Raw genomic sequence first — 20,906 nt, forward strand, 5'->3', positions numbered from 1 at the left:
TATATTATTTTTGCATGCACATTCAGTGTAAAAAGCTTGTGCTCATCCTGCTTAATCCTGGACGCTAATTAATTATTGTGTCATATTTCATGGATGTGCCAACATAAAATTATGAAGAAAATACAAAAAGAGTACAAGCTATTAGCATTTTTGATAAGAGGAGAACTTACATCTGAACAGCATAAACAAGGTGAAACCATTTCTAATATCCTGTGTTTCACATCAAATATCAGAACTAAATAATTTAAATTGCTTAAAAAGATACAACCAGAATGCCTAATTATAATTCCTATTAATTTTCAGCTAATATTTAAACATTTAAGTAGGTAAAACAAAGTAATTTTAGGTCTGGCATAGTTAGAAAGCTAAGATCTGAAATTTTTGGTTAGTACATTATGTTACACAGACAAAACCTGTAGACTGTTTGGTTTGATGTTTTTCTATTGGTCCATATGAACAAAAACTCAACCACAAAGGTCACACTTCCTGGTACTACTGCTACTACTGCAGCAACTAGTATTTCTAGAAGATGTGTAACATAGGCTTATGGTGAGCAGTCCAAAGAGATATTGCGGTGTTTCATAACTACACAGGTAGCTGTGGCTTTAAATATTGCTTTCTCTTATGTTTGGATGGGCTTTTATATAATTATTAGGGCCACCTTCCTAAAGAATTGCTATTTAATATTTTTTATTGACTTCTACTGTAACCCAAGTCATTTGGGAAGTTACTGTAATGTAGCATATTTGCAGTGAAGCCAAGATACTGTTTCATATTAATGATTTTTTTAAAAAAAATTTCTAGTTAATGTGATGAATTAACCAATTCTGGTTCTGCCTAAAAGCATTTTAATTTTATATGTTAAACAATTATAAAATTAGCATTCTATTTCAAGCCCTGCCAAAATTTCATCTCAGGTAGAGGGTTCAATTTATTATCTTTAATAAATTAATTTATTAAAATAAATTTTATTTGAGAGATATAAAAAGTAGTATTTTAAAAAATTGTTGTTTGTGCTCCTGTCTTCTCCACCACCTTACCTTCATTTTATATCAACATCTGTTTTGTCTGTTTGCGAAGTGTTTTTTACACATATGGTGATGTAGAAATTACAATAATGCACGGTTTAGGCTATATCTTATATTTGGAGGGTAAACATATTCAAGGATCAGGAATAAATGTACCAAGTGAGTTGAGTGAGATTCTGGTTGTTGAGCCTTACTAGTGGAATAGATCCCAAGACATTTACCATCTGTCCTGGTTTGAGCCACGACAGATCAAATTTTCTTTTTAGTAATTTTACTTTTCAGTTAACTCTTTTCTAAGTAACTGCACTTTCTGAAGTCAACAACATGGCTTTCAGTCAGTGTCTGGTTCTAGGACTAGTAACACTTGACGTTTGTAGTTATTGCTAGAGAATAGTGTGAGAAAGGCTCTTGCTTATACTTATTCCTATAGAAACCAAGGTGACGTCTTGGTTCTGCTAAACTTATATTCTGGAACTGAAAGGGAGGAAAAGGGGTCACACCTTTGACCCTTTGGCAGGGAGGAGCAGACCCAGCAGGTGACCCAAAATTGACCAAATCAAGTATTCCATCCCATACAGCTATATATGTCATACCCAGTATAAAGTAAGGGATCATGAGGGATCTTGACCTTTTGTCCATGGTTGGCGTCTTGGGAAGACTCCACCTCTTCTTCTGCCTTTGAGACCTATCTGTATGTTCCTGAATCCAGTTCCTGTCTGCTGCTGACTCCAGGAGCCCAGTTCAGGACTTGCCCAGGGCTGCTGTGCAGCCTCAATTGTGACACAAGCACTAGTGGGGGGAAGCGGGAAAGTGGTTTTGGATATATTTGTATATATTTCCTTAATTTCTTTTTCATCATGATTGTTTTCATTAAAGCTGTACAGTTTAGTTTCCAACCCATAGGTCTATCTGCCTTATTCTCTGTCCTTTCCCTCTCTGAGAAGGGAGAAGGGTTAACAGAGAGCATCTGTCATCTGTTTAATTGCTGGCCCAGCATTAAACCTTGTCACCATCTTTATTAGCTTAATGATTATTGGCAATATATATGATTCTGTAGGAAGAAGCAAATGTGCCTGCAATGCTGTTCCAAATTGTAAGATTTTAGTGTTTTAAGTCTTTAATGAATAATACCAAAATGACTATTAGCGATATTAATGAAAAACTCATGGAGAAAGAAACTGAAAAAAATACTCAGTCTGAACTTGTATCTTATATAATACATCGTGATCTGAATGGTATTTTAGTTGTGGCCAGAATTTCAGATATAAAAAATTAAGTAGATAGTAGACTGAATTGCACATGTACAGAGCAAAGATGTGAAAGTAGACAAAAATTTCAGTGAAACTCTGACATAACTCAAGTTACACATGAATTTACCCATCAGTTATGGATTAAATTAACAGAAATTATCATAATGACCAGTACTAGTAAATGAAGTCTATACAAGAATATAATTTACATCAGCTAATCATGAGAAAAAGAGCAATAGATCTTGACCTGTACTATACTATTTCTGAGTTGTTTCAGATGAAAAAAAAACAAAAAAACCAAACCAAAACAAAAAAAACAAACAAAAAAAACGACTAAGCCCCAGTGGTTCTATTCAACTATAAATTCAGAGTAGGCTGAACTTGGATTGGTGACATGGCCAGCAGCCCAGCTGAAGTTGTCTTTACACTAATGCGCACAGCAACAACAAACAATTTGAGAAAGAGAACAAAAAAGAGAAAATCCAGAAACAACTCACTTAAGTACTGCTGAGAAAGAAAACCATATGGTCTCTTGGTTAGAGACAAATTAAAAGGCAAGATCTTAAATTTGGACTTCTAATGTGGATGTCCTGTTTATTATGTGATATTTGGTGAAGTCCCTCAACCTCTTTAAGCTTCAGTCAATTCTGCTGGCATCATGGGTAAAACAGCAGGACATTACAAAAAAACGTATGTTGCCAGATGGGTTTCTTTGGGTAAAGAAATACCCTGAGCACTTCAAAATGTTCATATTTTCCTTAAGAAAAGTTAACTCAGTACAACACTGCAGCTTCAAGAGATTTAGATGTATAAATCAGATAGAGTAGAGCTGTTAAAGCAAGAGGAAAATGCCAAGAATGAGATGGAATCAATAACACTAATCTTGAGAGCCCTCTTAGAGTTGTAGGGGAATGAACAGAAACAAAGATCATGCTAGTCAAACAGTAGATGAATAACATTTAATGAGCAGGGAATGAAATGGAAGCCATACTTGGGAACAAGGAACCACATCTACTTTCAGTAATGTCAGTATGAATCCAGAATAATTTCAGTAATTGATTTGAATGAACTAGGTTGACATTGCATTGGTGTATTGGTGTTGTGGGGCAAATGTTGATATAATATGGCACTTTCAGATCCAAAGAAAGAAAAATAAGCTATACAAATGAAAGCAGTACTGAAATATTCAAATCCTTAAATAATGAGAGCTTTGTTTTGTTTGACATAAAACAAAGTAGCATTTTGTGAACTATAGTTCACAATTTTTTGTACTACATTAGGTGCCCTTTTAGGAGGCAGTATGTCAGACAAGTTAATTAAAAAATAAATAAATTTGCGATTAAACAGGTGCTGTAACATGGCCTCAAATTAGACCATTTGGCAAATGATTAGGCCTGAAGTTCCCTCTCACAGATTTCCAGTATGTACAGGAAAAAAACCCAACAAAACCAATTTGCATGCATTCATTAGGAAATAATTTGTTCATCATGTCTCAGCTTACTGTAAAGAGCTTTATCGTGTTTACCTGGACATTTAATGATTATACTCAAGAAAGCAGCACTACCATTCTACTAATATTAATACTTATAGCACTCATAGTGTGGTGGAAAGCATGTTACTTTTGTTTTAACCAAATTTATACATTTCTCTAGTTGTAGACTTGCTTATTTGTGTCTCTGTGTGCATTACAGAAAAATATTTTTAAAGAGTTCTATAAAGTTAATTCAGAGCTTGAATAGATCACCAGTGACACGTGCAGAGAGAAAGAGAGTAGAGGGCCACTGCACTGAAGCTTTCTGTTTCTTAGGGGAATGGAACTCAGTCTTCCTTAGTCAACATTTTTCTGCTTTTATAAAATATTTCTCAAAGCCATTTCTTTCTGCTGCTATTTTGTACAAGAGATGTTAACCTATCATTATAATCCACTACTCTGTTATCCAATATTGTTATGTCCAATATATGTTATCCAATTGTGTGGCAATTCTAAAAATTTCAACTATGCCACTAACTCTTACAAAAAAAAAATATTATGGGAAATTACACTTGAAAGGGTTAAATGACAGAATAAGAGTGCAATTTAAAGCACCCAGAAGCGGAGAAGTGACAGATTAGATTGCATAGGAAAGCTTCAACAAAGTCTTGTTACGTATCTTTCATTGTATGTTATTCTACCAGATCCTGGCTCCTTAAAGCCTAGAATGTATCTGGTGTGTGCAACAAGTATGGTTTTGCAGTGAAGGATACAATTGTAGGATCCTTGATTCACCTGTTCACAAGTAGAAAAGCATATAGTAAATGACTCAGGATAGCTCATAAATAAAAGAGTTGTTTCTGTTGTCAAGGCAATTTGATGCTACTGTGGAAATGTAGAGTTTAATACAGACTTTAACATATACAAATAATAGGCTTTTTAACAAATCACTTGAAACAGACCTTTAGCAGTCTTGGTTTGTGTGAGTTTTTTACTAGTGGTTATGCCTAATATTTGGATGCTTGTTTCAAAACCTTTGAAACTGACTGTTACAGATGCAGTACATGAAGGCCGTCCTTTGAACCTATCAGGTTCTATCACAGGCAGAATACTTTGAAAAATCACATCCTAGAACTGAAAATTATAGCATATTTTATGGTGCTCTTTGCGTTGCTCAGTTCTATTTGTAAAATGGGGTTATTACCTCTACTCTTGTGAAAAAAAAACCAACCCCAAAACCCAGAAAAAAAGAAAATTATTAGAGATTATAGTAATAAGTTAATAGTAAAGCAAACATTTTTATTTTCAGATTAGAATTTGAATAGTGTGCTGTAAAAAAGGCCTTTGTGACACATACAGTGATAAGAACAGCAGAAAATAAGGAATTTTTTTTTAGCAAGCAAATGTTATCCATTCTCTGCAGCTGACCTTTAAAATGTATATGGGGCTATCATAGTGTGTATGTGTACGTAATTTATGCATACTGAGACAAAGATGAAATCAGTGCTTGCTTGTATAATTTTTTTAGGCTTTTATACATTGGTGTTTTCTTGGTAATTTCAGTTTGACATAGATCACTATGGCATATGATATTATCATCTTGTCAGTTATCTAACCAGACCATCCTATATGGTTTAAGATGAAGCAGATTGAATGTGTGGTCATGAAGGGGAGTATAAGTAGAATCCCAGCTCACAGACAGGAATGCTGGTACTGAAATGAAGTAACACCACCAAGACATACTGAAAGCAGAAGTTAATGCTATTATTTTTCTTCTATTTATGAAAAAAAGAACCTTGTTAGTTTGTCCCAGTTTCACAGTTCTATGGCTTGAACCACTGCTGTTTATGAAAGAGAGTAGAAATGCCTTTGAATCAAGTTCAAATAAGGCAGCTGACTAACAACCCCTTCTGTTAGTTGACATGGGTTGTCTTATGAAATACTGGTATTTTTGTAAGATTGTATTTCTGTTAATTTGACGTCTTATTAGGAATGTTCACTGGGGAAAGGCATAGGAAAAGTCTGCTCCTGGGTGAGATGAAGGTTGTAGAAAAAATAATCACCTGGATCTGCTATGTGGTTATCTAGGGACTACAGTTTTGACCTATATATTTGTTACTATTTTTAAGTCTCCGAAGACCAGATGGCATTGGTTGACAGTCAGCAAAGACAAGTAAATGTGTTCATAATGTTGCAAGGTTATAGAGGAGAATTAAAAACCAAAGGATTTAGAAGTGAAAAAAAGTACAGAAAATGGTTGGGATGTTAATAAAGCTGCTTCTTTCCAGAGGCAATAACTATTTTCTGCTGTGTCTGATTGCAAATTAAGGTGAAAAAGTGTACTCCCTAGGCATTAAAGAATATTCAGTCCCTACCCCCCTGTTTTCCAGAAAAAAAACCCGCCTTAGTCTTTGATTTTAGATTTGATTTTTCCCCCTGTTTTTTTGCCAAACAAAGAGGTATAGCTCAACAAAATGAAAGACAAACAAAATGGTGCACTTCAGTTCATATTATTGGCCTGAAGGAATTCTTACTAAGGTTAATGGACCTGATGGTTTTCCCTTTTTTGATTTTTAAGTTTATTGTATTTTATTTATAAGTGAGGAAATCGTAGTTAGTCTTAAATTTATTTAAAGTTATTGTGAGACTGCAAGAATTGGTAATGATGACAATATATTTAGGGGAGCCAAACTATTCCTGTCTTTAATTCTATAAGAGCTGACATGAGGCAAACCTGTTGACTTGAAATTAAATGTGTTTTTATGTAGACCTGTGTTCAGAATAAGACTTCTATTTTTCAGGTCTTTCTTTTGTAAAAACTGTGTGTGAAATATCCAAGAGCTGAAAGCTCATGGATAAGATCATGTTGTCCTCTGGAGGCTATAAGATCTGATTTCTAAGTCAGCCAAGTAATTTGTCAGATAAAAAACCTACTGGTCAACTGTAATTGTGTCCACGGGTTTGAATCTTAAACCGTTACATGTGGGCTGCAAATTTACAATGGAACTTATAGAACAGCATGAACAAAAGCTCATTTTAACTCAGCAATCTGTGCCTTGTTGGTTATAATTTCTTTTTATGTTATAGATGGGCTCAGAGACTTTTATTTTTTTTCAAGCCCATAGATGATAACAAAAGATGTAACAATTTTACAATATAAAGCTATAAAATGGCATTCATCTCTCAGTAACACTGAATTTCGGTATTCAGCTCATCTTACAATAGTGCACAATAGTGGGTGGCTAAAGATGGAGAGATGCTGAATCAAAGTGATGCCTCAGGCAACCATAAGCCCTTGTTACACAATCCTAATGTGTGGTGGAAGTTCTAGAGTGGCATTATATTTTGACAAAAAAAAAATAGCTTCTCAGCAATTTCATTTGTCATAATGATCCAGATCCACTACATTTCTGTGGGGTAAACTAGCAGAAAGACCAGTTTGGGAATGTGCATCCTATTCTGTGCAAAACAAAGTAAGAAAAAGGGAGAGAGATCAGAACACAGCAATTACTGTTGAATTTTTCATGCTTATAAGGCATTATCTCAAGCAGGCACTGCCATTAATGGCTGTATAAGGCCTCTGACTGGACACCTACATTAATTTTTAGAGCTCCTCTATTGTTTTGCTTGAAGCAAAATTTGACATCAACACGATGTTTCACCTTAGATTGAACTTGGTGGGGAAACAACATGAAAGTAAATTAAAATCCCTGCTCACTTCCCACCACTTTTGCAACAATATCTTTGTATATTACACCAAAAGCTGTCTAAAATCTTTGGAAAAGTTTTCCAAAAGGAAAAGCTGATTTTTTTAAACTTCCTTTCCCTGACTCCAAAATGCACTCGATGCAATATATTAAAAGTTTCAGCAGTATACAAAAACCCCCTAGATATGGTGTTTGTCTTTAGTTTGTTTCTACACTGACAGTGTATGTGATGTGTATAATTAAAAGTAGAATAAAATGAAGAGCTGAGGGGTCAGAGCCTTTTCTAGGTTTGCTCTGTTCAAGCATAACTGTACAGAAAGGGAGGAATATTGAGATAAGAGGGGGAGCTGCATGTACTGACTCTGAAATTACCACATATGTATAAAGTATTTTCCTGTTGGGAAAATACAGCTGTCAAAATAGATTCACAGGTAGTGTGTGAACTGGAGACTGTGGGACAGGAAAAAAGGGCAGAGGTTGAGCAAAACCAGCAGAGGTTGGGCCTTCAGATTAGGCTAAAATAAGAGATGATCTGAACCATTGCCCAGAATTAAAACCAAAAGAGAAGTGAACTTGTCAAAAGCTTCAAAAAGTATTTCCTATTTTCTTGTTCTTCTGCACTTCCTAGTTCTACTTGGTTCTCTGAGTTAAGGGCAAAGGTAAAATTAAAAGGGCTGATTTTGCACTCTTGTATATACACTGGCTTAAGGATAGCAAGAAATTTCATGTGAAGTATGTTCTCATAAAGTCGTTATGTAAATACTGCAGTTAATACATTAGTTTAAATAAGACCTGGAAAATTCATCAAACGCATGTCTGTCTGATCTTTCCTATAATTAGACATAAAGCAGTTCCTCTGATTTTCTTCAAACAATCAAAAATTTTAAAATAAATGCATAACTATGAGTGTTAGAGCTACAGACCAAGATCAAGCGAGCCTCCTTTTCCTTTCCCTCATTGCCTTTTTGCTTAAAGGTATTTCATGAAAGAGAACAATCATCTGACATTTGTACAAAAAGTACAAACAAAAGCCTTGAGACTACTCGAAATGCATAAAATTGAGCATATGTGCAAAGCTTTGCTGGATTGCGTCAAAAGGGTATATCTCTGAAGATCTACAAGTATAAAATACTGAAAATTCCTTGCATATGTACTATTTAGTTAGCTATCTGTAGAAATCCAATGTGAAAGGAGTTATTTGTGTTATTTGTATCTATTTATAGAATTTTTCCCAGCTTTGATAGATCGCTCTGTGAGCTACTGTTAATTGACAATTGCTTATCTGTTATTTGAGGAGCAGAACAATGAAAAAAGTGGGGAAAATATTTTATGTAATGAAAGATCTTTTTCTGTAATATGAAAAAATGATCTAACTTTAATGTTTAAAGGAAAAGATGATTACAGTGATAGTGCTAGGAACATTATTTCATAAGACCAAGTTCTTGGAGTTAGGTATTTGCATCTTAAACTTTTCTAATAAATAGTGTTTACTATCTCCTTTATAACTGTGAGGCATTTGTGTTTGCTTTCCCACCAAGAATACTGAAATATTTTCATTTGCCACATCTTTAGCCCCCATACTGCCTTTTTAATTTTAAAACATTTCAATTTCTGTGCACTTTACAGTATAAGGTAGATCTTAACCTTTGTTCACATTTTTGGGCAGTATAGAATTAAAGCAGATTACTGATGGGGAATTTGAAGCAAAACCCCTCAATTTCTAAGAGAAGGCTCATATTTTATTAATTAGAATAACATTCATAAAATTGAAAATAATAATATATTAGAAAAAAGGGAAAATAATATAGAAATGTAATTTAGAAAATAACTTTGCTCTGTCTTGAGGAGTGCAATGTAAGAATCATTAGGTAGATCTCCTGTGCTGCTGAGGACCTAATTTACACACCTCCCAAAAATGTATATATATATATATATCTATCTTTTTTTTTAATTTATAAATAATTACAAAAAATAAATTTGGAGATACCTTAGTAAATTTGCCCAGAAGAATTTAATAAGAACAGTTTCCATTTCCTATCTCAAGTCAACTGTAATTTTCCTAGTATATAAATCTCAATAAAAATTCAGTACTATAAAATCCATCATAGCTTCTGCAGTCTGCCCAGGCTAAGAATACAGCTGTGATGAAGTATATAGGAAATACAAAGACTGTTACTGTATGATAACTCACATATAAGCAATATTGAGGATGTAGCAAATAAGTAAGCTTCTATAGCCAAAAAAGTCAATGAACTTCATATTTGCATTTGCATTAGTGCAATTAAAAATACCAGGTCTTCACTTGGGAAGATACTATGGACTGTTTTCTTTCTTAAAGGCCACAGATGGAAGACAAGCTGATCTTGAGGATTAGTATTATGCATGAAAGTAATAATCTACCATGAAAGGAATGAATATCACAGCATAGATTTGTATATAGAGATTTTAAAAATTACACAGTAGAAAGAGATTGGGTTATAAGCAAGCAGATTCATAAATCTACCCAGATTTTTAAAGAAAATGAGTAATTTTATACTGATCTCTGGAAAGTGATCCTTTGTAAGGTATGCATGAAAGGTTGTCCTTAGTGAAATACACAGAAAAGATTTTATCACCCACAAAGAAAATAATAAGTCTCAGAAGTTGTGGTCTGTTCAGGCTAAATGCTCAAGTAAACAAGCTAATAATTTAGCAAGAGAGTAGCAAATAAAATAATGTGTCACATTAAAAATACCTGATTGCATACTTATGGTCTTACACAAACTGAACAAAAAATATCCAAGACGCATTTTATTTCTCCTGTTTAAACAGGCAGGTAGGTTTATAATATCTTCACAGGTTTAGAATGTACAATTAGGGTTTTTTTGTTTATTTTCTTCTATTGAACAACAATAACAATGGTAATAGTGCTTGTAATAAATCCTAAAACTCTGCTTCTCCATTTACTACAGGTTATTTCAGCCGTTGCTGATAATGGTGTTTGCTGCATCTTCTATCACTGGGACTCCCCCACTTGCAGTGTTTTCCTCTCCTCAGCAAGTATGAAATAATTTATCAAAGAAGCCAGTTTTTTGCTAACACTCGCTTATTTTTTTTACAAACTCTTTTCTTTATCAGTATGAATACAGCATTTTTCTAAATTTGCTGTTAAATATGAAATATACACCTTTTAAAATAAATGTATGTGCCGATGCTGCATAATATTCCTGAATCTTGTATGAGAATTGAGGTACATAGCTTTCTTCCCTGTGTTTTGTGTGTTATTCTACCATAGGTGCAGGGGTGTTTCTTGCCTTTTATTTGCCTTTATTTTGGGAGCCAGGTCTATGTTTTTTATGTGGGATACACAATCCAATTGCATCAGCTTGTCCACATCGTTGGATATTGAAAGAGTACATCCAAGTAAATGAATGGAAATGCAGAGGCAGCAGCAAGTATTCTTTGCACAGAATATGGCTTACTGAATGGAGCAGTGTTGGTAAAGAAGAGAAGCACACTTAATACCAAAATGGACTTTTCAGCTAGTATAAAAATTTTGTGATTGCCATGCATCTTTACCAACTGATTGATCAAGCAAGATTGTGATGAAATGCAGTAGTAACCTTTTAAGGCATTATCTTCTACAAAGACAATTATGTAAGCATTCAGGTTTGATTTGGATGTTGAGACTTGCGCTTCAGAAACTTGCCATTAATGTAATCCTATAATTCCTGTTATAAAATAGTCTAAATGCTATGCGTGCCTCTCTCTTCCAGGGCAGATGGTTATGTGTAAACAAAGTAAATATAACTTAGTGTATAGGCATACCCAATAGGCATACCCACATTCCTGTCTTTTTATTCCTGGAGAGAATTTATCCAAATAGCAATCATTCCCAGAATAAGTGCAAAAACAGTTACTGCATGCAAGTGCAGAAGTATGTATCCCCACTCATTAACTAATGAGTACTGGTTCATTCAGACAACTATTTAGATAGGTTCCCTTCATGCTTAGTTATCCCATTTCTTTGGGTACATTGTGTAATTTATTGTAATTTTTTAAAAAGTGTGATGTTCAGCACTGAATACCAATAACATTGTTATAACAATAATATTGTTATAAAATCTGATGGTTATATGTTTTGCACAATGATTTTTCTTTTTCTGTGCTGTAGTTTTTTTTTAATTTGAAAGATTGTCTATTTATGCATACGTAACACATTTCATTCACTGTATATTTTTGACAGAGGCACAGTTGGAATTTCCTTTCATTCATAAATTCTACTTTTCAGAAAAAATCTTGCAACAGCTATTTTTACAAGAGAAATATTAATTAAATTATACCTATTGCAAATTCTTTGTTGCCTTTGGTTTGTCATGTTAATAGTGAGTAACACTGATGGATAGAGATTGGGGTTATAGTAAATCACAGCCCACTCTTAATCCTTTCCTCTTTCTTTGAAATACAATCTAAACAGAGCATTCCAAACCAGTCTCCAGTCAGACAGGTGTTCATAATCTTCTCTTATAAGGCCAGGGTTTGTGAGCATGGTGTTACAGAAGAATGCAGAATCATCAACAAACCAAAAGAAAAAACAAATCCCAACTCAACAACTAAACCCATAATGTTTTGTTAATATTTAGATTCTTAGATTCTTACAACAAAACATTTGAGGTTTACATTATCTTTGTTCATATTTCTCCGCACGAACTCTTGTTTCTGCATTTCTCTTAACAGAATATGAATTGAAGATGTTCTCTCAATTTAGTCTGCAATAAAAACACTGTTTAGTCTTTTCTCACAAGCTGTTCTCAAAGCCAAAACCCACAAGAAAAAACAGCCGTTTGAAAGTGGAGACTGCAATTCTCATTGATTGAGAAAAAGAAGAGAGGACAAGGTATATGACTATTCTTTAGCTACAATAAAGCTAAATGTTGCTAAATACATCTTTTCTTATTAATTCCTAAATGTATTTTTCACACTAATTTTGAAGAAGACCATGTGTACGGAAGATAAGAATGCAGTTTCATATCTGCTTGGAAAAACAGTTTGGATAAAGGAGCTGCAGTAGAGCAGTACGGTATTTTTAATATATTGTAAGGGCATAGCAGTATCACCTTGAAGAGAATTCTTCAGTGGCAGCCAAATGGCATTTTTGAATGGCAGCTTAAGATAAATAACATATTTGAGTTATGGAGGGTATCTTCTATCTCCTTTCACATAAGATTTCTAACAATGTTTAAAAACATTTGTGACAGATGTATTAATAGGTTATCTTGATAGGACTTAATTAGAGCAGTGCCTTCTTCATGCTGTTATAAATGAAAATGTTGTCATTTCAATCTACAGTCTTACTTTAAATTGTTTAGCCTATATACAAGTTGCACTGAAAGTATTTTGAAGTTAGACTGAAATTAGTGTAAAGTTCTTTTAAGTTCAATAATTTTCACAGACAAAACTTTACTTCATTATTCACTTAGGTGCTGCCCTTAGCATTCTTAAGTATAGCAGAATGGAACTAAAAATAGTTGGTTTGTAATCCCTGGTGGTCTTTTTTTGTTCTTCTGTAATTGTGACTTGTTTTAACAGTTTATGACTTTCTGGATGTTCAATTTGTGGGGAAAAAGACTGGTAGTGCCCAACGTGGAATAAATACAATGGGAGTTCTACAGAAGTGTGAAAAAAATAAATAAATATTTAATTTATAGAAGAGAGGTAACATATACAAATCCAGCAGATTTTCATAAAAAATAAAATAGGATTTTAACATCAGCATGTTACCAAAGATCTGGGCATTTGAGAACTCTCTATAGCCTGAAAGTGACAAATGTTTACATATTCCTGTTCAATAGTTTCTATATAAGTAGTATCCTACAGCCCTTTTATGAAATGTGTAGGCTTCAGACATGCTTGCTTCTAATCAACTGATTATTGATCTGTATGATGTCACTCTAACAGATGATCTGTCTTGCAATATTAATAAATAAATAAATACAAAGAAAAGACTTGAGGTCCACCAGTTTTACCAGTAATCTTCACAATATACCTCTAATTTTTTTTAGTACAATTTTGTTGATAATCTAGAAAAATTCATCCCTGTTTTGGTATACATCTTCCTACTCTCTTTTTATGGTTACTCACCAAGCTCTCATTCAATGTTACCATCATAACTGAGTAAACAGACATATTTTGATAACCAAGATTGAAATTCAAAGGCATACTTCTTGCTTATGTATATATCACCATTTTGCTACTTTATCTTTTACAAGTCATTAGAAATAGTGATTCAAAATATTGATTGCATAACTTCACTTGTATTATTGTGTTGCTCCTTGGAACATGTGTGCAAAATGGACTCTTATCAGCATTAGTATGTTCTTTTTCCTCTTCTTAGGTCAGCATCTTCACCAACAAAGGAAGATTTTACCTCTGTCTTTCTAAGCAAAAGATGACGTATAAGAATGAACCAAAACTTTACATCTGTAAGTACCTAAGTCTAAGTGATGTTTGAAGCTCAGAAGGTAACAGAATGATCAAAAAGGAAAAATTACCAAGAATATTCACAGTAAATATAAATGTTAACAGAAAGCTTACAATTTTAAAGAAGCTATTTATCAGATAGTGAAGATGAAACAATTTTGTTTATAGATTTCACATTGCAATGCATCTTTTTCCTTGTCGCCACTGGTGTTTTGACACTTGTTGAGTAAACTGATATTAATATATCATTAGGAAAATTCCCCTCCTGAGAGGAAATCTAGCTAAACAAAGTGATATTTAATGTTTTCTATTGTATTTATTTAACTAAAATGGCTGATTAGATGTTAAACAGAATAGAGGTTAATGATCATTAGTATTTGAATTATAAAAATTAAAGAAGAATAAAATAGGGTTAATGATGTGTCCCATTATTGTTATTATGGGGATTGAGCACATGCTGTTGTCCATTGCTCTGAAAAAAATGGGCCCCAAGCTGTGAGTAATTAGCAAAATTATATTTTATTGTAGTTTAGCCTTATATTGTAATTAATTACTTTCATAATTGTATTTTTCAGTGTGGGTTCTATGTGTCTCCAGCTTTTTATGTGAAAATGGAGGAAATAAACTCATGTCTGATTTAGTCCAGGCTGTACATGAAAACTGTTATTTATTGTATGAATGTAAAATGAAATAGGAGAGCAGATACACCTAAAAGGTCATTAGGTTGAAGGCAATCTGAATTTGTTCCTCATACCCGAAGGCTATCCTTGCCTATTCATTTTCCCTTTTGTTTTGAATATTTGTGTTAAAAACAATGTCCAGTGGGAATGAAAAGCTCATGAGATAAAACTATGTATTTATTATTGGTTGTTTTAGTTATGATTGTTTGAATCAAGCCAGAATAAGACCTTATTGTGCCAGGATCTTTACAAACAGAGAATACCAGATGGTTTGAGCTCTACAGAGTTTATAATCTGAATCAACAGGGTAAATGATGGGGCATAACACAAAACAATAGTGTGAACAATGTGATGTCAGCAAATGCTAAGTTAGTTCCATAATTTCTTGCTGAAAGTAAGGAGGGAGAGTTCAGTATGTTTACTAGTGGATTAGGTCTAATATGGCAACAGGTGACCCTGCTAGCACTTTGCAGCACTGTGAATACTTCTGACGATGACTCTGCACAATTCCTTCCTCCTCTCCAAATTGTCCCTACACCTCTCTCTTGAGAACTAGAAAGATGCAGAAATAGAGAAAAGGGTAACTGATATGGGAGTCAAGAAAGGCTCAAGCTTGGACCAACCAAACAATCCACAGTATTTTTAGCCAAAGAAAATTATCTCTTTTAGCTGCTTCTACTTTCTTCTGCTGGACCTTCTCATTGGCTTGCTTCTGTAGTTTTACATTAATAGTCAATGGTCAGAAGGAGGAGAAACCATGTGAAAATCCTGCAGTGGGTATAGTTTCCTCTGTGGGTAGTGCTTTGATTCTCACATCATACAGAGAAGGAAAGGCCCTCCTACTCCCTGCAATGCAGCTCTAACTTTGTGTTTTCATGTACTGTCATCTGTAGCTTTAGTCCACATGAAGTCTCATTCAAACTATAGACTAATCTCAGAAGTATTTGACTCTTCCAGACTTAAGATGTTCAAGACAGTTCTTCACGCTTAAGGTGTCATCTCCACTTTTTTTGTCTTGAACATTTTTAGAGGACAGAAATCTGGTTGTACTTCAATGAGGCCTTTTATTAGTTCTTCTTTATGTTAATCATAAATACACTAACAATTCTATTTAACAAGCAAAGAATATAGAATGCTGCAGTTTCTTGCTTAGCAAGAGTAGGTAAAAGACTGAAATAGTATATCAGAAATGTTTCTCTGAATGCCCATTATATCAAACATCCAGAAAAAACAAAAACTAACAGAGTTGTTAAAGATGTACATGAGAATATAGAGACAGTAGTGAAGATACAAGTTTAAAAAAACCTAGATGCAGTTTACAGAAAAACAAATTTATTTTTTTTATTTCCTACAATTTCATATGGATGAGGAGATAACAACTGTTTCATTTGCTGAAAATTATTCATGTTTTATCTTCTTTGCAAATTAGACAAATTTTATAGGCACAGAGATGTTTTTTTCAGCTTCCTTTGATGGGTTAGAAAGACAAGAGATGACAGAATTAATAAGAATGAAAAATGCCAACTGCTTGAGAACAATTCTGCTGAGAACTCTGCATGGGCTGTAAAGGACATATTAAATGAGTAAGAATCAGCTGGAACTGCACAGGCCATTAATGTGTAAGAAAGGCAACTAAAAAAGGCCAAGAAAATAGAAGAAAAGCAAGAGTTTTCTACAGTTCAGTGTCTGTATAGACTTACCAATGGTACTTTCATTCATTGAAGCCTAAGAAAAAGCAAGACCCTAGAAAACATGCAGTCCTACTTCTTCATACTGCCAGAGAGAGCAAAGAAATGAGCATTCAATTTATATTGTATTTGCACAATTGAAAGAGATAACTCTAAATAATTAGTAGTGAGATAAGAATGTAAGTCAAAAGAAATTGTTTCAAAGAAACCTTGAATAATTCTCCCAGTTTTATATTTTATGGACAGTAAAATTAGGTCCAAGTTTTAAAGGAATGGTAAGAATTCCTGCCATGTATATTAAACAATTTACTTAATATTGAGAAAAGATTGTGTACTTCCATGTATTTGTTTTCAAAAGATTGATTGACTCTTGGATTTTGTTTTATCAATGTAAATATCTGTTAACAACTGTCATAGTTACCTTTTCTAGCATAATAAATTTAAAAAAGCAGAAAACCTGAAAATATCTTAGAAATACTTCAGGTCTGTTAAAAAATGTATATGTGTTAGGTAATTCCTGATGAACATCCACAGGAGGCTTTTTGAGGTAAAGACATTCTCAGAAAGAAAGGCAAAAGGTAAGAAATAAAACATGTCTATTTTTTGTTCCTTTGAATTTTGATTTTTTTTTTTTAAAAAGTAACTTCCTTTGTTTCCCAAAGCTTATGCTGTCCAAGCTTCTGCCATTTTTTTATTTCTAGGAACCATTTCCCAATCAAAACTGAAGTTTGAACAAATTCTGGTGTGTTTCCCACAAAAAGAGTTCCGTTTCTCAGACTCACAGACTGGTAGAGGTTGGAAGGGCCCTCTGGAGATCATGTAGTCCAGGTCCCCCTGCTCAAGCAGGCTCACCTGGAACAGGTTGCACAGGATTGCATCCAGGTGGATTTTGAACATCTCCAGAGAAGGATACCCCACAGGCTCTCTGGCCAGCCTGTTCCAGTGCTCTGTCATCCTCAAAGTAAAGAAGTTTTTCCTCATGGAAACTTCCTGTGTATCAGTTTGAGCCCATTGCCCCTTGTCATGTTGCTCAGCACCACTGAAAAGAGTTTGGCCCCTATTTGTAGGGACCATATCTGGAAAAAACTGATTTCAAAAAGGAATGTAACTTCCCACAATGTTCTGAAAGTTGTAGAACTAAGTGTATTTATAATTTTCCTCCTATTTGCAATCTCTGTCATGGGACTGAGGAGTTAGGAATCAGCACAGACATCAAATACTTCTAGCATCTCTTCACCTCTAATACTTGTATAACAGCAAAAAATGTTTACTGAAAAGAAAAAATTTTGAGAAAAAAAAAGAATTGTAAAGAGACACCGAAGGAAGGAGGAGGTACTGAGAAACTGGCAGGAGCAGAAAAGAAGAAAAATAATTTGACATAAGAAATGTAAACTTGAGTGAGGATGGTGACTAGTAGGAAATAAGTAACTATTGAAAAATTTCTAGAAAATGTATTATCACTATAATACTTCTTAATGAATGAACAATTTAAAATGTAAAATAATACATGCCATAAGTTCTTTTTTCCACTGAGTAGTTACAAACATGGATGCTTAATTCCCCATTTCTAACAGCCGCAGTTTTGCTGATCCCCTCATGTGAGATTGCTGACAGGCAGGTTAATTCTAGTTTCATCTAATCTCTTCTGTAATGGAACATAAAGGCTATTCAGGAAATGCTGCTACATTATCCTCCATGTAGCATATGGCTTCTACCATCTTTTGCCATTCATCATGTATTCATATTAAGGCTATCTTTTACAATTTGTCAGTATGGGGAATCCTGAGCATTGGGGCATCTCTACCGCATCAGAGTACAAAGAAATAATAAGAGAACGTACTATCAGTGAAATTATGGATACATCTGCAATATGAGCTAGCAGAGCTAATGTAAATCTTATGGCTGTTAGCTATTTCTTTAACTATCAAATAATCTGCATGCAAAATGTCTTGTGCTTTGTTTTCCAACCTAAGGTAATCGCATGGCAAATACCAACTAAGATAGCAAGGATCAGACTCAGCTCTTTCTATGTTTCTTGCACTGAACCTACCTCTCTGAATGGTTCTGGAAACAGTAATGGTACTTCTCAAAAAGAAAGATGTTCTGAATATGAATAAAGACACTACTGACTATTTCTGATTAATTGTTTTGATGTCAAGCCAAATGTTTAACCTGTGTTGTTTGACAGTACTATTCACTCTTTTTGAGCCATGTAAGGCAGTTTTCTAACCAAATATTTGCATTTCTTTGATTAATGGATGCTTGCACAAATCATATTTTGTCAACTTTCTTCCTCTGTTGGATACCATCTATTTAAGTCTGATTTTTTCCAAAGCAATCCATTAATTATTTTGATACCTACAATGTTTGCTGTGCAGCTAAAACCTCCCTCACCTGTTTAAAAATGTATACTGTCATAGAGAACAGATTAGCAAAAGAGGAGTGACAGTAATAAAGTAATCCTGACACATACTGTATCACTGGAAAGGATCCACTCCAGAATTTCTGCACATAGTTAAATTTTGTGTGCAAAACATAACTCTCATGCAAGTTTTGTCAAGTGTTTCTTGGTGTTTTTTGAAACAATTAGAATTTTTAGCTTCAGTTTTGGGCTTTGTGTTAAAAACCCAGATGTAGTTTGAGTGAGATTTTTAAAATTGTTGGTAAGGTGTCAGTTCTCGACTTGCCTTGAATAAGCTTGGTTTCCAGAAGCAGACATTTTGTACCCCTCAGTTGTCAGTCTTTTACCCAGTTGTGCTGATACAACTGAGAGGCAACAAATTTATCTCTGTAAAAGAGTCTGGATGCCCACATTGTTAGTCTTTAATTTTAAAATCTTTTCAAAAGTGAGTTTACAATTCTTATGGGCCTCAATGATGACTCTGAATAAACAGATCCAACCATTTATGGTAAAAAATGCATCCTTAGGTGAAACACTTCTCTTACTTATACAAGTCTTTAAATGTTCTTGTTGACCAGAATGGACCTGTTGTTTTTTCTGTTGGCATGTGCTGTATAAGAACAGATAAGAGCATAGGAAATTCTGGAATAGACAGCAGAAGGAACTATTTAGACTGTTCTAAGGTACAGGATTTAAAACTTCAGCATTATTCTAATAATGTAACTCATCACTTTAAGATTACTTTCTCACTGTCATGCTGATAAGTTACTTAATGCTTCTGTGCAGCTACTTCTGTATAGACTACTTAGCTTAAGCAGACATGAGACATGCCTACTTCTTATTTCATCTACACATCTGTAACAGCAGGCATCTCTAGTTCAATAAAGCATCTTTAAATTACAAGAGTACAAGTTATGGCAATCATAAAACATCCTATTTTCTTTATTTGCATTTGTATTTGTTACAGGGTATTTTTTGAAAAGTGCATGCTTCATGCTTCAATTTATAAAAACACCACCTTTTGCTTATATTTCAGCATACTGAAGTATACTGAAGGCATTGTCTTGGGAAAGGATGGTTTTAAGCATTTGTTAGTTGCTTTTTTTGATTCAGAAACCATAATATTTTTCACCTGAAAACACACAGAGTTATGCAAATATGTGCTTTATAGACATGTTTAGAAGAAGTTGGCAGTTATGATGTCAGCTGCATTATTTCTTCCATAAACAAACTATTAGGATATTCTGTATGAAGGAAAAAAAACTGGAGAGAATATTTTATGAGTGAAGGAAGAGCAGTAACTCAGGCTTACCAAGACAAAATATTACATAATCATTATTTATACAGTGACTTATTTCTTTCAGTATGATTGGCCTCTTTGTAATATTTTGCTTTCCTGATAATTCTTTAGTTTTCCTTTGTAATTCATCAAGTCTACCTTTTGTCATTAAGGTAATATTATTGGCACAATAAGTTATTAGTGCAGTAATTGAAATAAATCTGAACTAATGTGTGATAAAAACAATTAATGATACTTTCTCATTTTATTTTGGCCAGTATGTTCAAGGTGGCTGTGTATGAAATATAACTTGGCCAATAGTTGTTTCATTGCACATGCAATGTGAACAGAATACAGAGTTGTATTGTTGGTACAGGAAATCATAAGATTTCATTAGAAAGCAGGAGTATTTCTTGAATTATTAAAAGAAATTAGTAAGATGCAGGCAGAATCAAGCATCCTTATGTTGAAAAGTGTATTTCAGGTAGGCAGTGAATCCATATTTCTGAATTAGCTATGATATACCAGCATGTTGGTCTATTGAGTGTAGATTCAAAACAATGCACAGCTCAGCTCCCCTTGTAAGATGTAAAGGGGTTAGAGACTATACCTTTCAAGTCAGAGATATATTTTCTAAATACTTAAAAGCCATAGCTCTTAGGTTATTTCTTCTAGTCTTCCATTATCAGCAAAGATCTTAACATTTTTAACCTTTCATACTAATTTTTCTTTTTCTTTTTTTTTTACACTTAGGTGAACATTCATGACATGATAGTTTTTTAACTTCTAAGTGAAATATGGTTTCAGAAAGAAACCAGAAGTTTTCTAGTACAGAATTATGTATTCTAGAGCCATATTCACTATAGTGAACTTAACAGGCCATCTAGCAATGCTTTTTCTGTAAACAGTTTGGATTATAATCTACTGTTTTTGCTGGGAAAGA

The sequence above is a fragment of the Chaetura pelagica genome, unplaced genomic scaffold, assembly GCF_000747805.2.
Source record: "Chaetura pelagica isolate M959 unplaced genomic scaffold, ChaPel_1.0 scaffold70, whole genome shotgun sequence".
Taxonomy (NCBI): domain Eukaryota; kingdom Metazoa; phylum Chordata; class Aves; order Apodiformes; family Apodidae; genus Chaetura; species Chaetura pelagica.